This window comes from Peromyscus maniculatus, chromosome X (genome assembly GCF_049852395.1).
Source record: "Peromyscus maniculatus bairdii isolate BWxNUB_F1_BW_parent chromosome X, HU_Pman_BW_mat_3.1, whole genome shotgun sequence".
In the NCBI taxonomy this organism is placed as follows: domain Eukaryota; kingdom Metazoa; phylum Chordata; class Mammalia; order Rodentia; family Cricetidae; genus Peromyscus; species Peromyscus maniculatus.
In genome coordinates this window covers 72,941,851-72,964,767 of record NC_134875.1, presented here as the reverse complement: position 1 = coordinate 72,964,767, position 22,917 = coordinate 72,941,851, and the positions used below count along the sequence as shown (strand labels likewise).

General features: G+C 35.3%; 1 protein-coding gene across 7 annotated transcripts in view; it reads left to right on the top strand.

Annotated features, from left to right (window-relative positions):
* Positions 1 to 22,917, top strand: part of Dach2 (dachshund family transcription factor 2) — a 497,078-nt gene that overhangs the window by 455,557 nt on the left and 18,604 nt on the right. The gene's annotated exons all lie outside the window — the stretch shown is intronic.

The following is a 22,917-nucleotide window of genomic DNA, read 5'->3' as shown; positions in this document are numbered from 1 at the left end:
AAAGGAGGAATAAATACAAAACACATGGATTCAAGTCACTGGTTATTATGGTAGCATCAAATAGTCATTGCATATACTATGCAAATGGATGGAATGTATAATGTAAGAAAGCATATGTGTTTTTACCAATAAATATATAGCTTTTTCAAATAAATAAAATGCAATGTTAATTAGTAATGACAAAAATTTAACTACTGGTTAAAATTATAAAAGGTCACATACAAGCATTTGAATTACTAAATAAATGGTATAAATGTGTACATACTGAAATTTCAGGTAAAAGAGATGACCATGTAAATACTGAGACATTTCTAGATACTAATGAAAATACTGAGGAAGCTATTGGATAAACTTTCTGGAAATTAGTAAAAATGTGTTGACTGAACATACAAATTTGAGAAAAAATGTCAGTAATTGAAGGTACTTGAAGGTTTGAAAGGACAAAAGCATCAATGATATGGTTACAGAAAAAGGGGAGTTCCAGTTACTGAGCCTATATGCATTCTAAAGTAAATCTGAGGGCTAAAGAGAAAGTTGTAAAGAGAGTCCAGAAGGGCCATTAAATGAAGAAGAAAGAAATTAAGATAATGGGATGTCCTAGAACTTAAATGAAGGAAGTATTTTTAAGAAGGAAGTCATACTCTACTGGAAGAAGATGCAGAGAGTAAGTAATATTGGGACTTAAATATGACTATTGTATTTATCTTTCGCCACTTTTACAAGGGTGTTTTGGAAAGATAGAGCCAAACACTTAGCTAAGCAGTGTTCACCAGAGATTTAAGCAACTATAGACATCTCTTTCAAGATGTTGTGCTACAAAAGTAGCAAGGAGAATGCCATAGTAGATGGAAAGTTATGGTCAATAAAAATTATTTTTAATATGCAAATATTTCACAAATATAAAGAAACAATGGGAAAGCAAAAAATGGTGATGATAAAAATTTAAATACTAATAATGTCAAAAGCATTGTTCATGCATTTATATGCATTTATATAGCATATTTAATTTATATATACTTCCCTAAATTATTATTTAGAGAATGAACTAAAAAATTATGAGAAAATCACTATGATAATGAACTCTCAAGCATTGCAGTAGTTTCTATGTCAGAATTTAGTAATCACATCAGAGATACAAATAGTTATAGGAAAATGGAGTGCCCTTCAGAATATACAGAAGAATCAATAGAGAAAAGAAATTTAAATATTGCTCTTTTCTGCCATAATAATACCAAATCAAGACCATTTCTGCTCCCTAACATTTCCCTTACCATATGTTCCCTGAGGAACGATTGGATACATAAACTGGAAAAACTGACAGACAAGCATTTTAAAGTCTGATGACAGAATTCAAATAAGACAATATGCATATTGAACCTATTTCCTCTCCCATGAAACTAGAGCACGGAAAGCAGTACCAGAAGTTCCTAGAATTGTAAGTAGGAGAATGGAGATGCACATGCACGGATGACCTAAAGAGCAAGCTGCTACCCATTAAGCCTTGAGTGCTTGGTAATGATTATATCACAGCTGATGCATCTGCAACCTGCAAGGACCAAGCCATGAGCAGTCAGAGCTAGTGTCACGGTTATCATCATAATAAGGAGGCAGCCAAACTAATTACTCTAAGTGATGGATGAGGATGTGGATAGAAACACCATGTCCAAATTGATATGATGAAAACTGTTACTGATTCTCTAATGAAATGAGAAAGAAATGGTGAGATCTCATGTATCCATAGTACTGCCTACTAAAGGTTTATAAATCACTTTAAAGGAAGACTTTCATGTTAGTATTTCATATGCCATTTCCTAATATGACATTGTGATTATTGGAGTGGGTGTTTTAAATTTAATGAACAGGAGCTGTGAACAAATTTAAGACTAATGAAGTAAACAATATTTTCTTCCAAAACCAATTTTCTTTCATCATTGCCTTTAATGAGGAGTTGAAAATAAATCTAACAATGCCACCAAAATCGAGTGCTGAGAAATAAATATGTCTTCAGGGGCTTAAATAGAAAATATAATTTTGGATTCAGAAACCTTTGAATAAAATCTAAAAGATTCAGTTCACTCTGTCAAGGCTAAAAAATTGTAATGTTTATAGAGTAAATATATATATATGTAATATCTATATTTTGGGTTGTTGCTGCAGTTGATCCAATCACATCTCTGTCATAGACTATAATATTTGAGAACCCAGTCAATAGAATTTAGTTTGCTTTTGCATGTGGTATATCTTAAATAGTCAGCTACAATGACATGTAAATTATTAGGGTAAACATGACATTTATCCATGGCAAATTATATTCTCTTGTTGATGATACTCACATTTCAAATGGTAGTAAATTTTCGTTGCCCTGTGGTTGATGGAAGGTATCCCCAATATCCATAGTTGAATTATAGAGCTGAGGAAAAAGCAATAGCTCCAGTAAGAAACTATTTTACTAAGCCAAGTGGTGGTGGCACATGCCTTTAGTCCCAGCACTCCGGAGGCAGATCTCTGTGAGTTTGAAGCCAGCCTGGTCTACAGAGCAAGCTCTAGGCCAGGTTCCAAAGCTACACAGAGAAACCCTGTCTTAAAAAACAAACAAACAAACAAACAAACAACCATCTTCCTTGCTAGTAAGATAAGCATTTATTTCATATTACAGAGGAGGCATCTATAAGTACATTGGGGATTTACTTTGTTATCACCTTTTCTTTCCTTTTTTCCTTTTATTTCATTTTACAATACCATTCAGTTCTACATATCAGCCACAGGTTCCCCTGTTCTCCCCCCTCCCCCCTCCTCCCCTTCCCCCCAGTCCACCCCCCCATTCCCACCTCCTCCAGGGCAAAGCCTCCCCCGAGGACTGAGATCAACCTGGTAGACTCAGTCCAGGCAGGTCAAGTCCCCTCCTCCCAGACTAAGCCAAGCGTCCCTGCATAAGTCCCAGGTTTCAAACAGCCAACTCATGCACTGAGCACAGGACTTGGTCCCACTGCCTAGATGCCCCCCAAACAGGTCAAGCCAATCTACTGTCTCACCTATTCAGAGGCCCTGATCCAGCTGGGGACCCCTCAGCCTTTGGTTCATAGTTCATGTGTTTCCATTAGTTTGGCTATTTTTTTTCAGTAATTGAGTAAAACCAAAATTTATTATAAGTCTCAGTCCTCCTAGGGACTTCCATGCTATATATATAGCCTCCATGGTTCTATGGGTTGTGGTCTGATTGTTCTTTATTTTATATCTACAATCCACTTATGAGTGAGTACATACCATGACTGTCTTTCTGGGTTTGTGTTACCTCACTCAGGATGATTTTTTCTAGTTCCATCCACTTGCCTGCAAATTTCATGCTTTCATTGTTTTTCTCTGCTGAGTAGTACTCCATTGTGTATATGTACCACATTTTTTTTCATCCATTCTTCCATTGACGGGCATCTAGGTTGTTTCCAGGTTCTGACTATTACAAATAGTGCTGCGATGAACATAGCTGAGCATGTATCTTTATGGTATGAATCAGCATTCCTTGGGTATATGCCCAAGAGTGGGATGGCTGGGTCTTGAGGTAGTTCGATTCCTAATTTTCTGAGAAACCGCCATACTGATTTCCACAGTGCTTGTACAAGCTTACATTCCCACCAACAGTGGAGGAGTGTTCCCTTTGCTCCACATCCTCTCCAACATTGACTGTCATTGGTGTTTTTGATCGCAGCCATTCTGACAGGTGTAGAGTGGTATCTCAGAGTCGTTTTGATTTGCATCTCTCTGATGATTAAGGATGTTGAGCATTTCTTTAAATGCCTTTCAGCCATTTGTGATTCTTGTTTTGTGAATTCTCTGTTTAGCTCTTTAGCCCATTTTTTAATTGGACTGTTCAGTATTTTGATGTCTAGTTTCTTGAGTTCTCTATATACTGTGGAGATCAATCCTCTGTCAGATGTGGGGTTGATGAAGATCTTTTCCCATTCTGTTGGCTGTCTTTTTGTCTTATTGACTGTGTCTTTTGCCCTGCAAAAGCTTCTCAATTTTGAGAGGTCCCATTTATTAATTGTTGTGCTCAGGGTCTGTGCTGCTGGTGTTTTATTTAGGAAATGGTCTCTGGTGCCAATGTGTTCAAGAGTGCTTCCTACTTTCTTTTCTATTAAGTTTAGTGTAACTGGATTTATGTTCAGGTCTTTGATCCACATGGACTTGAGTTTTGTGCATGGTGACAGATATGGATCTATTTGTAATCTTTTACATATTAACATCCAGTTATGCCAGCACCGTTTGTTGAAGATACTTTCTCTTTTCCATTGTATAGTTTTGGCTCCTTTGACAAAAACCAGGTGTTCATATGTGCATGGATTAATGTCAGGGTCTTCAATTCAATTCCATTGGTCCGTATGTCGGTTTTTATACCAGTACCAAGCTGTTTTTATTACTATAGCTCTATAGTAGAGTTTGAGGTCAGGGATGGTTATCACCTTTTCTTTAAATTTTAATGTGGCTCTAAGAACACAGAACTTACTTGATTTTGAACATAGGTCAACTCTAGGATGAACTCACATCTAATTTCACTTTCCCTTTTATGATTTGTCTTTCCATTGTGGCTTGGATTTCAAGATTTATTGGTCTTTTGGAAAATAATCAGACATATCTGTGTTTTTCCAATATAGGCTAAATCTTCTTAATTTATGCTAGTTTAGATCATTTTACCATATAAATCTAAATATATGTAACTATGATTAATAATTCATGAAACAAGAACAAATTTGTTACTGCTACTTCAAATGGTAAAATTTTAGCGCTTCCCTGTGGTTTTAGTTATATAAAAGGATGATGACTCCTGTGAGATTTCTGGCTGTTATTCATGTTTCTTATGAAAGGGGAGAATTGCCCTTGTCCCTGACATGAAGATTTCATAACTTTGGACATTTACTGACAGGTTGCTTTTAAAAGATGTTTGACACTTCAGATGATATTTTATTTTTATGGCTAATCTAGGTATGTAATTCTAATTTTAAGCTATAACAACTCCTTGAAAACTATAGAGGCCCAGAAGACTACATTTGTTATCAATAATACTTTTAAAGAGTTTTATGTATTTTTGGAGAACCTTATAATTTACTATATATCAATAGACAGAACTGATTTAAAATATAGTGGTTTTGTGTGTGTATGTGTGTGTGTGTGTGTGTGTGTGTGTGTGTGTGTGTGTGTGGTGTATGTGTTTATGTGGGTGTGTGTGCATGTCAGTACTTGTATGCATTTGTGAACATGAGCATGGATGCTAATGTTTGACATTAGATTTTTTTTCAATATTTCTCTATTTTTTTCTGAGATGGGGTATTTCACTGAATGCTTGGCCAGCAAACTTCAAGGATTCTCTTCTCACCACCTCTCAGAACTGTGGTTATATATGCTCTGCCTGGCATTTACATGTCTGCTGGGGATTTGGACTCATATCCTCACATTTAGGCAGCAGGCATTTTACTGACTGTGCTGTCTTCTCAACCATGCTAAATCCAATTTTAAAAAACATATTCCTGAATTTAATTATTTTCAATTAAATGCTTAAATTATTGTATTTTCAAAAGGTGAAAAATCTGTCCCATAAGTGAATTCTGCTTTGTCCTCCTCCTTTTATGTGAATTTAGTGTAAGTTACAAGAAGTTTCTTTATGAACAACACTGAACTAATATAAAATTCCATAAGATACAATCCATTCATGTGTAAATGCATTGTTTGTATATAGAGACTGGAAGATCTTTTTATTCCATGTACAATGCTGAAGAAGTGAACTTATACTTTTTCATAAGGTACCAGAAATAGATGTCATATTTTCTAAATAATAAAATAATGGCAAAGTTAAAAGAGTGGGAGTAATGAAAAGCAAAGACTAAATGCTTGAATTTGCTAGTTTTTATCCAACAATTCTGTGTTATATAAATTCTTTGATTTATTTAAAAGAAAAATGCATACTTACTCTAACCCTGGTTAAAAAAAAATAAGTTGCTTTAGATTTCATATGCACTTGATTTTAACACATGAAACCACACACACAACATTTTGTCATTAAAACTGAATTGTACAATTAATTTAATCTGAAAGTGTAAACTTTGCAAGATAATTGATTTGTTTTTTATCACTAAATTCATACATAGATGCATATGTCTGTATGAGCTCACAAGGATGCCTTCAAACTCAAGTCACCCAGGCTAGCTTCAAATTGATGATCCTCCAGCATTCACTTATCTAGTGCTGGGAAAACAAGTATATGCAACCAAGCTCAGTTTAAGAAGTCTTTTCTTTTAAGTGGTTTATTCAAGACTATATTGGATTTATTTTTCATAACAGGGAAGCATAAAAATAATAGTTAGAATCTGTAAGTTTATAATTCAGTTTTTCATATCTAGTCTGTTATTGCTAAGGGCTGTTAGGAAATGGACTCTTTTGTAAATTATTTATTTCTTCTACATCCTGACCACAGTTTGTCCTTCCTCCTCTCCTCCCATTCCCTCTCCCCACCTCTTCTCCATCCCCCACCCCCACCCACTCTCCACCATTTCTGTTCAGAAAGGGGCAGGCCTCGCATGGGTACCAACAAATCATGGCATGTCAAGTTGCAGTAAGACTAAACACCTCCCCTTGTATTAAGGCTGGACAAGCCAACACAATATGAAGAATAGAATCTCAAGAGCCAGCCATCACATTAGGAGCAGCCCCTGTCCCCATTGTTAGGAGTCCTATGAGTAGACCAAGCTACACAACTGTCCTGTATATGTAGAGGGCCTAGATAAGGCAGGCTCCCTGGTTGTCAGTTCAGACTCTGAGTTCCTATGAGCCAGGTTAGTTGATTCTGTGGGTTTTCTTGTGATATCCTTGACCCCTCTTGCTTCTGTGATCTGTTCTCTCTCACTCTTCAGCAGGATTTCTCAAGCTTGGCCAAATGTTTGGCTGTGAGTCTCTGCATCTCTTTTCATCAGTTACTGGATGAAGACTCTCTGATGACAATTATGGTAGTCACCAATCTGATCACAGAGAATATTCATTCAGTCTACGTATCTACTATTGCTAGGAGTCTTAGCTGAGGTCATCCTTGTAGATTCCTGGGAGTTTCCCTTGCATCAGAAAATGGACTCTAAAAGAATAATATAGCTCACTCCAAAATAGAGGGCTGCTTAAGGAAATGTTTTCAAGTGATTCACACACACACACCACACACACACACACACACACACACACCACTTTCCCAAGGTTTTTGAGTCTAAGATCTACTTACCTTTATATTTAGGCATTCTAAGCCTTTATATCTGTTATGTAGGTAGAAGTAGCCATTTAAAATGTTAGTATGGCTTCCCATTCTATGTAACCTAGAAAGCAAATCACAAATATTTGTATAATATCTTCTGTGAAAGTCAGAACAGTAATTCCTAAAGAAGCAAAGGCAAAGAGTAAAGCCTATGGTCTCCATCTTCATACAGTCTAATGTCTAGTGAAAGATATATAATTGACATATGAAAAATAATTACTAATAAAAATGTAAATAATAATGTACAAAACATATGTTAGTAGATAATACAAAATGATCTCTATATTGTGTTTTGTACAGGATTTCAAGGAGGAATGGTATGTTGTGTGTAGAAGTAGTCAAAATGTTTACTCTAGAGCATAATTTGATATAGAAAGATTAAGAATTAGTTTAAAATCCTGAAGCATTAATTTAAGATCTTAAAATAGTTGAGTTATATTTTAGACATTTGTGTCAAAGATTACAGAAATTAGGAAAATTTATGACAGAGAGTCAAACCGAGTAGTTAAAAATTTTGTAGTGGGTAAAGCCCCCAAATGGGTAAAACTAAAGGCTCTTTAGGATCTATTGATTTGTTTAAAGGAGATGACATTGATATCAGGTGACTTTAATACCAGTGTTCAAAATAATAATGTGACATAGGTTAGACTTCACATAGTAATGTGTCTTACAAATGCAAACCGGGTGGAGCGTGGGGAGTCTAATTAGTGAGAAAGAGGAGGGTTTATATGAGCGAGAATTGTTGAAACCAAGATTGGATAAAGCACAGGGACAAATAGCCAAACCAATGGAAACACATGAACTATGAACCAAAGGCTGAGGGGCCCCCAACTGGATCAGGCCCTCTGAATAGGTGAGACAGTCGATTCGCTTGATCTGTTTGGGAGGCATCTAGGCAGTGGGACCAGGTCCTGGGCTCATTGCATGAGTTCGCTGTTTGAAACCTGGGACTTATGCAGGGATGCTTGGCTCAATCCGGGAGGAGGGGACTGGACCTGCCTGGACTGAGTCTATCAGGTCGATCTCAGTCCTCGGGGGAGACCCTGCTCTGGAGGAGGTGGGAGTGGGGGGTGGGTTGGGGGGAAGGGGAGGGAGGCAGGAAGGGGGAGAACAAGGGAATCTGTGGCTGTTATGTAGAACTAAATAGTATTGTAAAATAAAATAAAGACAAAAAATGCAAATGAAAAAAATGTACTATACTTTGGATTCTTTCCTGAGTGGAGATATATTTAAGAATGATTGTTTATGAAATTTTAAAGAGGCTTAAATATTTTGACAGGTTGAAATGTTGAACAGTCTTTTCGTAAGCAGTTGCTAGAAGTTTAATTATTGTAACTGTATTATTTAGAAAGATAATTGGAAATTGTTATTAAATTTTGTGGACATCATCTACTAAATAAAATTGATTACTAATATAAATATAAAATGACTTTGTTGGAATAAGGAAAGTATATGAAAATGACCATTTTGTACTATCTTAAATGGTGAGGTAGATGAACACAAATACTTATGTATCTATACAATTTATACAAGACTACATCATTATACCTCTTATACACATATTTATGACTCAATGGCAACAAGATTATTCACTGTTAAGAGCTGAGGCCATAGCTCAATTGGAAGAGATCTTGCCTAGCATACAAGATGCTTTGTGTTCTATCTTTAATTCAGCATAAGCTGAGCATTGTGGCATATTACTTATAATTCTTGCCTTCAGGAGGTGAAAAAAGAAAGATCAGGTTCAAGGTGATTGTGGGCTTCATAGTGAGTTCGAGACCAGCCTGGGCTACATAAAACCCTGCCTCAAAAAATTTCATTATCATTGTCATCTCACATGGATTGTATTGTACTTAAAACTTTATAGAAATTTTTAAGAGCCTGCAAAAATCCAAGAAATTTTTTAAATGAGCTATAGTATATAACAACTGTTCTCATTCTGAAAATTGCTTAAACTGTTAAGCTATTGCCTTTAGAAAGCTTTTAAGATGTTTATGGTGAAACATTTTGTCTTGCAACTGAATTTTCCAGAGCACTAAAATACTATAAGAAAATGTGTTTTCCAACAGTGTTATGGCTCCCTAGATGCATCATTTACCCACCTTGGATAGACTTGGATACAAACAATATTGACAAAAGATACTACTCAATTTGAGCAGGGTATACAATTTTTAATGTGTATGCACAAACTAGTAAAGGGATGCTATTTTCATGGATATAATACAGTTTAAATAACACTCTTTTATTAGAATAGATCCGAAAAATTATTCCTATTTTATGTCTCTTATTTATCATGTGTATTTTTTATTTGTGCAAGAACTACCCATCAAAGCATGGGAAGAAATAATGGTAATATTTTTTTCTTTATGTCATGATTTTTTTTGAAAAGTAAATAAAATGTAATTATTTGAGTCCTGAAATTGTGGTCTGTATGTACTCCAAATTTTGGAAGGCTTTCAGCAGCTGTGAGATATCAATAATAGAATTTTTTCATAGGCTATACCTTCTAGGAAAATAGTAGGGGGTTATAAACATGTAAGTGTCCAGATAAGGAAGTATCTTCCTTGGAATTTCGAACTAATGCTGTAGAACAGCAAATATCAATGTTCAGGCAGAAATAGCATCTCATATGGCCTTTTATTTGCCAATAGTTTTTCTTAAAATATGCTGTCACAGAAACAGTAGGAGGTCACATTTTACAATGCGAGTTGTTTGTAAATTCTTTCTAAATATGTGATACTGTTTACACTTCAAAATAATAGGTTTATTGTGGATCATTTGGCCTATTTATTTATTTATTTATTTATTTGTTTGTTTGTTTTCGAGACAGGGTTTCTTTGTGTAGTTTTGTTACCTGTCCTGAATCTCACTCTGTAGACCAGGCTGGCCTTGAACTCACAGAGATCCACTTGGCTCTGCCTCCTGAGTGCTGGGGTTAAAGGCGTGCGCCACCACTGCCTGGCTGCAAATTTATTAATACAGGTATTTTAACTTAAAATAAAATCCATTGTGAAGAGTCAAGAAGAGGAGATAATTTCAAACCTATGTAAAAATATGATAATTAGATATTTACATTGGAAAAAATACCAAGTGGGACCTGAGTAACATAGGCAACAGGACATAATGGTAGTAAGCACTGTTGCTCCTTCATGATCAAACAGGATTTGTCAATCTCTAAGGGAACCACATAGACACAGCTATATGGATGAAGGAGGCATCTCCTTTAGGTCACCCAAGGCTAGCATAACATGGATGCAGGATAAGGAGGAATAGATGACATGTGATTCTAAGCTGAAAATAACTAAAACTTCCACATTGTAAATTTGTAAACCTGTTATCCAGTAAATGAATGATTAAAATCTGGTAGAGTTGGAATCTAGCACAATATTTGTTGGTTATTATTTCAAGGTGGATCATGATATTAATATTGAAGTGTATTAGTTATTAGCTCTTAATTTTCTGTTTATTTTCCTTTCATCCTATTTAAAGATTCATAGAAATAGAAAATGTTATACTACCAAATTTCATATGAATTATTGAATTTTGTAGGACTTTGTATAAATTTCAAAAAGAAATATTTATTATAAAAATTGTGTGACTATGTGACTATGATATATACATATATTTATTGTAATATAAAATGTCATAGGATTTGAAAATTGATTAATGCAATTTTTCCTTTCTTTTTCTGAGATCAATTTTCAAATGAATGCAGATAGGCCTCTAAACTGAAGTTCATATTCTTCCTCCCTTAGTAGCAGCATCTTCCCACATGAAGGAATTATAACTGTGTGCTGTGTCTAATTTTCCCTTTGTTTCAGGCTTTGAAATACATTAAGCATGCTTAGCAATATGTTAGAAATAAGTATATTTATGCCTACAGGCTAGTGAACCATGAACTCTGTACTCTCTGCACAGACATGATATGATAATAATTCCAAGTTTCATAATCACCAAACATTTTAGAGTTTTCTTTCAAATTAATGCCCTTTTCATTGAAGATGAGAAAAAAATCCTTAAGTACCAGCATTGTTGGTGAATATAAAATATTCTGTATCTTTGCTTCAATATCTATTGTTCCATATGAATCCATAAGTATTTGTAACAAATAGTAAAAGAATTTCAACGTTAATATGTCCAAATATGCCAAGAAAAAAATAAAGTTTGTTTTCCTACACTCTTAATGGAAAGAATCTTATCTTAAACATGAAAGTCTCCTTGAGAAGAAAATGGCAATCTAAATGAAGTTAATGGAAAATACAACTCAAATACAATGACCCTGAAATAGTCAACTACTTATGTACTGATCTGAAAGACACTACTTAAAAAAATATATGCATTTTGTCTGCTTAAGAGAGAAATAAAACACAATGCTCAAAAATGCCAATGAATTGTTAAGACCTGCACTCAATTTCCTAGAAATATTTATGTATATATGTAATCTTATAAGCAAATCCTGAGGTCAGTGGCTATCTAGTACAAGTCTTCTAAACACCCTCTATCTCTCAAGGACATTAGCAAAGCTTCAGATTCTTTCTTTACTGAGGGATTACTATATGCTAACTTCCATAGGAAATGCTCCACATTGGAGGGTTTCATTAAAATATTCTATAACCACTCTTGTTTACATGTAGAGACACTGGGAAAAAATTCATTTTTCATCACTGATACTGTGGAAAAATAAAAATATTATGTATGTGTGTATATTGATATATAACTGCAAAATTATTGGTCAACATTTATACAAATAAAAACATGCTTAATTTTCTCTTCCTCATTAAGCATTTATAAGAGGCAACAAATGATAATTTTTCATTGAATGGACTGTTCCTCCTAAGGTTTCTGTTTAACAATATCTTCCTAGTTTTGAGTTGCCTTTGGTTTCTAATCTGTCTCACTAAAATAGTCTCTTTCTACCCTCCTAGATAAAAGTAAATAGTATCTTACAATCCGTAGAACTTTTATTTCAGTTATTGAATGATCACATTTAATAAAGCAACCCTTTTTTCATTTACTTGTGTACTCATATTTCAGTTTTCTAATTCTGTTTTACAAATGAATCTATTATATTAAACAACTTACATAGATTCTCTAAGTGTGTACTACAGTCTGCTTCATTAATTTTGTGCTATTTCTTGAGGCATTGACAATTCCTACTTAAAGTTAATTATCATTATAATAATATATTTTAATCTAAAATTCGAGTAGTTAAAAAGACAAGTATATATAGGAAAACATGAATCATCTTTTTAAATTTTATTTTTATTATTTTTAAATTACGTGTATATGTGTCTTTGTGGATCCTTAAGACCTAGAGTTCAGAAAGCTGTGAGCTACCAGAGAGGGGTGCTGGGTCCTGAAACTCAGGTCCTCTGAAGGAGCAGTTTGAGCTCTTGGTCCATTAGCTGTATCTCCAGCCTTTTAATCATCTTTCAAATTCAAGAAAACATGTATTTTCTACAACTCAGTAGTTCCTAGAAGTGTGATTTCCATACTAGCAATATCAACATCAATTTGATGCTTATAAGAAATTTATCTTTCCAGGAATGACCCCAGACTTATTAAATCAAATGCACATAGACTGGAGAATAAACTTTTTAAAGACCCACACCATGGTATTTTTATGCGCTATAAAGATTGAGAACCACTTCTGTAAGGTATTTGATTATAACTTACTATTCCTTTATATCTTCCACTGACCCACTCCACACATATGGTAACTTCGAGGAAAAAATAAACAATGATTTTAAAGTCACCCTCTGCATGCTGGGTCAGAGAAACAAAGTTATTTTGCTAATTTGTGCCAGATTAAAATGAGAATTTTCTCTAGTTGAGGAAATAACTGAACATCTTCTGGTAGAGATGCAATACGAGAAACTTGGTTTACAGACTCTATAGGCAGAAAGATCGCTGAACCCCCAGTAAGGCTAAAATCATGTCTATATTGCAACCCTCAGGCCATTTTACAGATATGCCAGAATAGCAAAATAATATACCTGGAAAAATCAATTAATTGATAGAAGTACTTATCCTCCACAACACCTAGGCTAAATATATTTCTTAAAATGACTTTTTGCACCTTACCTTCACTCTATTTCTGCCTCAGGTTTTTCAGGTTATGATATAGGTGATTGTATTATTATTTCTCCACTCATGAAATAGTCTCCTCTTTGCAATCTTTTACATGTTATAGACAACCTGTTTTTTCTGGAGAAGAAACTTATGTATGTTTAACATGCTGTTTGTTCAATTATATAAAAATGTGTGTCTTTCCTGAAACTGTTGACCAAATACTAGTCTTTATTTGAAACCATTTGTGGGCCAGAAAAAAAATGTTTTACTTATTTTTCTGTTTGGTTGTTGTTCAAAGACTGTAATATGTTGGACAAGTTCAATAATGTATGATAAACATTCTGATACCCATGAAAGCTTTGTTTTTTTGAAACTCCAATTATCACTATAGTTATAAAATATTTGGTTTTTTTTGGAAAAGAATGAGATTAGACTAGAATCAATTCATGTCTTTCCATTCTTCCTTTGTCTTACCACATACCTGCAAAACACTTATAAAATTATATATTTATGTACAAACTTGTCATTTTGAGTGAAATTGAACAGATGATGGCTTTAAGATAACCAGTCTACATATCCAATCCCTGCAAGGATGCAGCATAGTTTTTATTCTACACACTAAGGGAGACAATGGTCATAAAACTATAATGATAAATATGACAATAAACTGACAAGAGCTCTGATCTCATAGAGACTATTTTGGTGAGATGAAATAAAATTATGTAAATGTTATTATATGGTAAGTGACAACAAACTGTACAGGAAGAACAGAAGTATAAAAAATGGACAATGATAGAGTGTATTTTGCAATGTTAAGCAAAGTGTACATAATACCTTTAACTTGCAAGGTGATGTTAATCAAAGAATGAAAGCTACCACCACAATTTAAATGCATAATCACCCAAAAACATACTTTGTAAAGGACTTTGTTAGTACTAAATCAATTTGACATTATTTTCCTATTAAGCTTATTAGTAGCTATTTGAAGAAGAAAAGAAGATGTAGTTCATTCCATTCATTGAGTTTTCCCTGTATAATTCTCAAACACAGATTTTCAACCAGTATTGATGTATTTGGTCACATAATTTTTGTTTATTATTTTTTATTTGCATATAAAGAAATGGATTCCTTTATGGATTTTTTATCATACTGAATTCTATCCACTTCCCTCCCCCTTCTGCTTAATAACACCATGTTTGGTTGGGATAGTGTGTGTGTGGAGGGGTCACTTTGCAGTGTTCTTGGGCTCTTCCACTAGATGACAGTAGCAAGCTCCCATAGTCGCCACTCCCTTTTCTCCAAGTAAATGTGTTTGCAGTTGTTGCCAAATATCCTCTGAGATGCAAAATGGCCCTGGATAAGAACGACTGAACTATATAACTCAACTTTTCATGATGGAAGATGAAGCAAAGCCAGTCTCACACAGTTATAATTTAGAAAAGTGTGTTTCTAGATAGGAGATATAACAAGTTGTGCATCTGTAGGTGGTCAAATACATTATTGTAGTCTCCTCTACCACTTTTGGAAATATTCAATCATCCTATCATTTATTTTTACAAGTATTCACATTTCATTTAATTAGAATCAAACTTTGGCTAAAATCTTTACAAGCAGCAGTTTATTAACCCACAAGACAATTATAATAGGCAGTCTGCACTATTTACCTAACCTTACAGTTGAGGAAACAGAAGCACACACAGGTTTCCCAGAGTCTTTCAAATGATACAGACAAAGTTCAACTCTATATCGTTTGCAAAACTCGAGGATTCTATTTCCCCAACCTTTGCCTCCTTAGTATGTACTCTCTTTTCTATCTCAACATGCAACACATGTTAATATTTAGAATTAGATTTTTTAAGAAATCTTAAGTGACACATAATTACTATACATATCCATAGAGTACAATTTGATATTTTAATGTTTGTAACAATCAAATTAGAATGGTTAGTATTTAAAAGGCTCTGAATGGTTCTATTCTAAACTATTTAACAAGTGAAGAAGAAAAACAGTGTGTCCTCTGAAAATTTGAATTCATAAAAGACTAACCATGGTTTTAGTAAAAACATATACAATGGAACATTTTTGGACACATCCGTATTAAAATTATGTTATCTGAAAAATCCTATTTCACAATAAAAGTTGCAATGCTTCTTTCAGCACTTATGTTAAAGAAAGCTGTTTTTTCACTGTTTAGTCCAGTGTTTTACCAATATACAGCAGGAATATTTTCTTTTTTTCCCCACACTTAATCTCCTGTAGAGTAGAATTCTATGGACAGACAGTGTGAACACTTTTCAGTTAGAATGAACATATGTATTTCACATATTTGCTCAATGCTAGAGATCTCTTTTTTTACCATTCCTAGTGGCAGTTAGCAGTGTATGCTGCACGGTTTGTGCTCAATTTTTCACTCTGTAACATACTTCCCTTTTGTTCCAAAATAATATGTTAGCTCCTTAATGACAAGTACTAAATTTCATAATTCTTTTGTCCAAGACCTACATTAGGCATAGTATCTGTTCTAGATGAGATGCTTTATCTGCAAGAGGATTTAATTCTAACTCCTTGTTTGGAAAGCCAATTTTCTAATCTAAGGATCCAAAACATACCGGGATCATACTCATTTTGTACTTTATTATATCTCTGTTGCACAGATTTCTGGCCCTTCATTCCTTTGCCTCTGCCTTTCTGTTTCCATTTCTCTGTAATATTTTATTTACTATACCTAAAGAAATGTAACAATTTGGAGATCAAATTTTTTATTTTCTGCATTAGATAATGGGAACACTTGAAGAGTCGTTGTTCAGCTGAGACTATGAATGCCTCTTTATATTCATGCAGTTCACATCATCACACAGCAGTTGGTCATTTTGTTGTTGTTATTGTTCTACAGTTTGGAAAAGGGAAGCAGGTGTCTTGCTTGTGCTGATTGTAACACTAATGATATCGACAAAGGAGAGTCCCGTGGGCCAGCTGTATTTAGGGAAAAGCTCTCAAATCAAATAATGGAGTATAATTTATTTGTTAAAGAATAAGACTGATGACTGGTAGGTATCTGCATTTTTCCAGTAGTCAGTGAATCAGCTGTGTTCAGTTTCTATTCCTGTGTCACAATTTTCAATTCCCAGAGGAAAGGCTTAAGTCCATGAAAGAAAGAGAATAAACCCTGCAGTCATGTAAAACAGCTGCAGCAGCCTTGACTTTCATTTTCAAAGGGACTTTTCCACTCGGAGCATTTACTCCATACTTCCTCTTTATTCTACAAATAACTTTCTTCTCAGCTTTTCCATCTATTCATCTTGGCCTGAAAGAAGAAATTAAAATAAAGAGCTTGTTCTGTAAGTTGATTCTCAAGTGCTATTACAAAGCATTGCAGGTTTAACAAACAGGCTCAATAAACACCGTCTCCACTTTCCTTCAATAAATGGAGAATTTGTCCATGTCCTTGGCTAGATGCTGTTGTCCTGTCATTACACTTTCAGTTTATACCATTTTGTTATGTGTGCTGATGAAGTTTTTTTTATATAAACATTTTGAATGCAATCCTTTTAAATGAAAATATTCAAATGAAACCACTTCTAGAACTTACAGAGAGATGATCTTAACTTCCAATCCATGTTTCTGTTTTTAATTTCATTGCCAATTAGGTTTATGCAAGCTTAACTAGTAAATTTCTACACAGCAGTATATTTATTCAGACTATGAGCAAAATATAAATGGCATTCAGATGTCAAGGCCTATTGCATGACTGAAATCAACTTCCGATGCATTTCTTAGTCGTTTTTCATAGCACACGATTGAAATCAGGAAAAAAAATCTCAAAGAATAGTTTGACAGTTTCCACTCATGTACACTAAAACATAATATACTTCTACTAGATTTGGGCTATTACAGACCTTAACATGCAATGTGACCTTGATCTGAAAAGCATGTTTGGTTAGCCCAGAAACTTAATCATAAGAAGTCATAAGTAGAATCCTTCTTCTTTACTGCCCTTTTTCTGGGACCAGAAAATTTATTGCTTGTAGGACAGGTAGGATATGAACAATGGTCCAAATAGAGTCCAGGGTTATCTCATCTGTGTGAAAACTGCTGCTGAAAATCGATGTGACCTCTGCTATACTGTCATCCCAGTTCCCACCCTCTGTGTCCTATTTGTCTTTTGGTAGAAGCTTAGATCTGTGTGCTGTCTCTATGTGTCTCTCTTGGGCCAGATTATCAAAATGAATCATTGCCTGCATACCTCTTATATTTCTATTTATTTTCCTGGAGTTGACTAGGTCTGATGAAATATGATTCTTTTTGCATTTGATCTTCACTGCAGCAAGCAGCACCTAATTCAGCTGTGTCTATATCTTTAAGGAAGAGCAATGCTATTTTGAAACTTCAATCTACTGTACAGTAACATTACAAACTATAGACCATGCAACCTGTCTTCATAATCAATAGCAATTTTCCTTTCAGCCAATTTAATGGTATTTCTTTCATCTTCAAAAAGAAGACTTCTAGTGATTTTAACGTGCTTATAATTATGTTTTATGCATGTTGAATATAGCACTTTCTTTTTCAGAAAGAATATCTCGGATTTTCACTACTGAAGTTATCAGTTTGCATTGAGTGATATAGGACAAGATATCCATTAATTGTAAATTCTGTCACTAACAAAAATATTTATTCAGAGAATATTACGTTGTTTCTGATTCAGCAAGAAGTCAATGCTCTGTTTGTAGCAATTGATTCTTAAAGAATAAATGTCCTGGCATATATAAATTTGACTTTGATTTATAATCTTCAAAGTAGAGATGTAGAACTTCTCTAGTTGTTATACATATTGAGAAAAACTTATGAAGTCTTACCTTTCACACACTTCCTGTGCCCACATAGAGAAGACAATATATAGATAAAAATGAACAAAGAACATTTCTTAACAAGTTGTGAAGTTTATTTAAAAGCATTAATGATGTTTGCTGAGACAGGTTTTAGGATTTAGGCATTTTATTTTTTATCAGAAATCATTTCAAATATGGCATGTTTGTGAATCAAGCTTACATAATTCACAATTTGCTGATTCCTCCCTGAATAATTGTTTACAAGTTTCATACTTGCCATTAGAGGGAGATAAGAAGGAGGCAGAAGGGAAAGATGGAAAGAAGTAAGACAAGGAGAGAGGAGGGAGGGATTGAGATTCAATAAAATGTTTAGGTTAGTTTGCATAGTGGTGCGCGCCTGAAGTCACAACTCTTGAACACTCATGAGGCTGAGGCAGAAAGATAGAGCATTGGAGACCATATAGAGCTACTTAGCCAAACCCTGTCTCAAAAATCTACAAAAATATTAGGGTAAATATTTATTTATTTATTTATTTATTTATTTATTTATTTATTTATTTATATTTATTTATTTTTGGTTTATCGAGACAGGATTTCACTATGTAACAGTCATAGTTGTCCTGAAACTCACTTTATAGACCAGGCTGGACTCAAAAGCACAGAGATCCTCCTGTTTCTGCCTCCCGAGTACTGAGATTAAAAGTATGTGCTACCCCCTCCCAGCAATTTTCATGATTCATATTGGAATAATTAAAGGTCATGGAAATATAGCCAAAAGGTGCTGTAGAAAACATGCACCATGTAACTATAATCAAAATGATCCTTTAGAAAAAATTTAAATACAATATCTGGGAAAATAATTGTTATAACTTTCTGTCAAAAATATTAATATGATATTTTTGGATTTTATAAAAACCTTTGAGGCTGATAGGCAAGAATCCTACATAGTCTTATAATGAAAACCCAGAGCCAGGTATCAGGGTGAAAGCTGAAAGATCAGAGAAGCAGAGCAAACCACAGACACCACCTTTTACCTCACCAGTCACTCCTCTGCCTGACAGAGCATCTGCAAGAGCCAGAGTTCCTGTCTCCTCCTGCCTTAGATTCCTTTCTCTGCCCAGCCATATCACTTCCTGGCTCAACCTTCCAAGTGCTGGGATTAAAGGTGTGTGATCCCAAGTGCTGGAATTAAAGGTGTGTGCCACCACTACATGGCTCTGTTTCTCTTTTAGATTGGATTAATCTCATGTAGCCCAGTGTGGCCTTGAACTCATAGAAGTCCAGACAGATCTCTGCCTCTGCCTGTCAAATGCTTAGATTAAAGTTGTGTGCCACCACTGTCTGACTATGACTAACTCTGTGGCTGGATCTGTCCTCTGATCTTCAGGAAAGCTTTATTTCTTAGATTACAAATATATCACCACAGATAAATATACTTTTTATATTAAAATTCAAATAATTGAAAACTTTATTTATTTATGCTATATTTTTATTAATTTATTTTGAGGAACATTTTTTAATTTTTGACATCTCTAGTTACAGTTGATTTTTTAGTAGATTTTTTTCTCATACAACACTTCAGGACCACGGTTTCCCCTACTTCACTCCCCACAGCTTCTCCCTACCTCCTCTCTCCCCAAATCTATTCCTCCTCCAGTTCCTTTCAGAAAAGAATAGGCCTCCAAGAGACAACCAAATACCACAAAAGAAAATACAACAAGACAAAGCAATATTTCTCACACCATGACTGGACAAGGTTACCTGACAGGAAGAAGAGTCCCAAGAGCAGGCAAAAGAGTTAGATACCCCTGTTCCCACTGTTAGGAGTCCCAAGCTAACAGTCATAGCATATATGCAGAGGACCTGGTCAACACCCATGTATGCCCACACTTGCCACTTCAAACTCTGTGAGCCCATGTGAGCCCTGCTTAGTTGATTTGTTGGGTCATGTTTTCTTAGTGTCCTGCATCCCCTCTGACTCCTACAACCTTTCCTTTCCCTCTACTGTGGGGTTCCTCGAGCTCTGATGGAAAGTACCCACTGGAGACCACCAATTTATACTGAGTTTCTTTGTCTCTGTCTCTGTCTCTCTCTTTCTTCTCCTCTTTCTACATAATGTCTGCCTGTGGGTCTCTGCACCCATTCCTATCTGCTGCTGGGGGAAGCCTCTCTGATGACAACTAGGCAAGGCACCATCTATGAGTATAGGAGAATATCATTAGGAATCACTGGTTTTTAATTTATTATTTATTTATTTATTATTATTATTATTTGACCAGTCCTGTTTGGCTCTACCCTAGGCCTCTGGGCTGTGCCATCTCCAGTTCTCAGTGATCCAGGCAATATAGGACATGGGCTCCCTTTCATGGCATGAGCCTCAAATTAAACCAGACATTGGTTTAACTCCCAAAATTTGGCACCACCATTGGGCCAGCACATATTGCCGGCAGGACAGATTGTAGATTGAGGTTTTTGTGGCTGGGTTGGTATACAGGCTTCTCTTTCTGTATCCGTCAGAGTACCTTCTTATGCCAAAGAGATTAGAACATAGGGGTAAACGCTTCATGCAGTCACCAGCACAACCTATGTAGATTTTTCAGGTGGACTGGGGGTGGGTGGGGACAGGATAGAAGTTATCAGGTGTGTGAGGTGGACAATAGAGGGAGAAAGTGCAGGGAGAGACAGTTGGATTTGGGGGCCATTTGGGGGGACAGTGTGGGAACCCTGCAATGGAAACATCTTGGAATCTATGAGGGTGATCCTAGTGATGACTCCTAGAAATGGAAGACATCAAGTCTGAACTGGCAGTCGTTTGTAGCCAGTGCTCCAGGGGTTGGCCAGGTTGCATGGTCGAGTTGTTGGCTAAAGTTGGCTCTTAGAAAACTCTAAACAACCTAGGCTGATACTAGGGAATCACTCTCCAAATCTGACAGAGGGGCCCAGCTGCCAAAAACAATATCCACACAGTTCATTGAACGAAGAAAATCTTATTATTTAGTATCATCACTTAACATTGTAGAGCTTATTGATCTTAGAAAAATATCAAACATAAAGATGACTTAATATTAAGAGCATTGTGTTGATGCCTCTTGATCATAGAATCCCTCTTTCCTCTCTTCAACTGGACTCCTGGAGCTCGGCATGGTGCTTGGCTTTGGATCTCTGTATCTGCTTCTATCAGTTACTAGAGGAAGGCTCTATGATGGCAGTTAGAGTATTCACCAATCTGATTATGATTTAGGAAACCTACAGAGACAACCAAGCCAAACTAGTAGGAACTCATGAACTTTAGATCAACAGCTGTGGAGCCTCCATGGGACTGGACTAGGTCCTCTGCATAAGCGAGACATTTGGGTAGCTTGTTGTGCTTAATGGGCCCCCTGGCAGTAGGATCAGGATCCATCCCTGGTGTATGAGCGGGCTTTGGGAGCCCATTACCTATGATGGGAAACCTTACATAGCCTTTATGCAGGGGGAGGGGCTTGGATCTGCCTCAACTGAATGTACCAGGCTCTGCTGATTCCCCATGGGAGGCCTTACCTTTTCAGAGGAGGGAGGGGGAGTTGGGGGGTAATCTTGGGGAGGGGAGTGTGAAGAGAGAAGAGAAGGGGATCTGTGATTTGCATGTAAAATAAATAAAAAAATTCTTAATAGGCCGGGTGGTGGTGGCACATGCCTTAATCCCAGCACTCAGGAGGCAGAGCCAGGCAAATCTCTGTGACTTCGAGGCCAGCCTGGTCTACAGAGTGAGATCCAAGAAAGGCACCAAAACTACACAGAGAAACCCTATTTCGAAAAACCATAAAAAGAATTTATTAATAAAAAAGAGCATTTTGTTAAGAGATAATGCTGTCCCGTTAAGAAAACTCCCATGAAGATTCTTACCACACAAGAAATTCCACAACAAAACAGGACAACTGTCAAATCATTGGATTTCAAGGTTCTACACATAAACACACACACACACACACACACACACACACACACACTTATAGACTATATATACACATACAGATACATACATATGCTTCCAACTGAAAAGTGAAGTCTATGTAACAAGTTAGTATCTACAGAAAACAGGCCAAAAGATAGATTGTTTTTGTAGTGCAGTTATTTATATAACATATGAAGCGGGTTAGATATAAATTCAATTCAAACCTGGTTTTTTAGTAAGTCTATTTCAAATATATTTACTAGCAGAATTTTACAATCACAGAGAAATGTATTTTTCAAAGTTTGATATGTCATTACTGAAATTCAGAAACTTCAACGAATAGATTAACTGAACTTTTATGATAGAAGACATTCTATGCATGAATATTGAAAAATTAGTAACTGAGTTTGTTTTAATTCCAAGATTATCTCCCTAGGAACTTTTACTTGAAATTTAAAAAAGTTCCTATTCCAGATATAGAGGAAACTACTACTATTTCATGCAATTCACTTAAGAGATTGTTAACCATAATTCATATAGATAGTCAACTTGTTAGGCTCTCATGAAAAAAAGAAATTCTTGTTATTGCTGGATATCTCTATCTTAAACAGTTCTGAAATACCTTAATAAAAATTTCTATTGATGTTTCAGTATGTGAAACTAAGAGATAATCTCATTTAAGTGCCCAAGACTTGATAGAAGATTCTTATAAATAAAAGGTGAGAATAGATAGGACTTGCAGTATTTTTTATAGATAATAATCTTCAAATTTAGAATTAACATTGAAAAATGTCCCA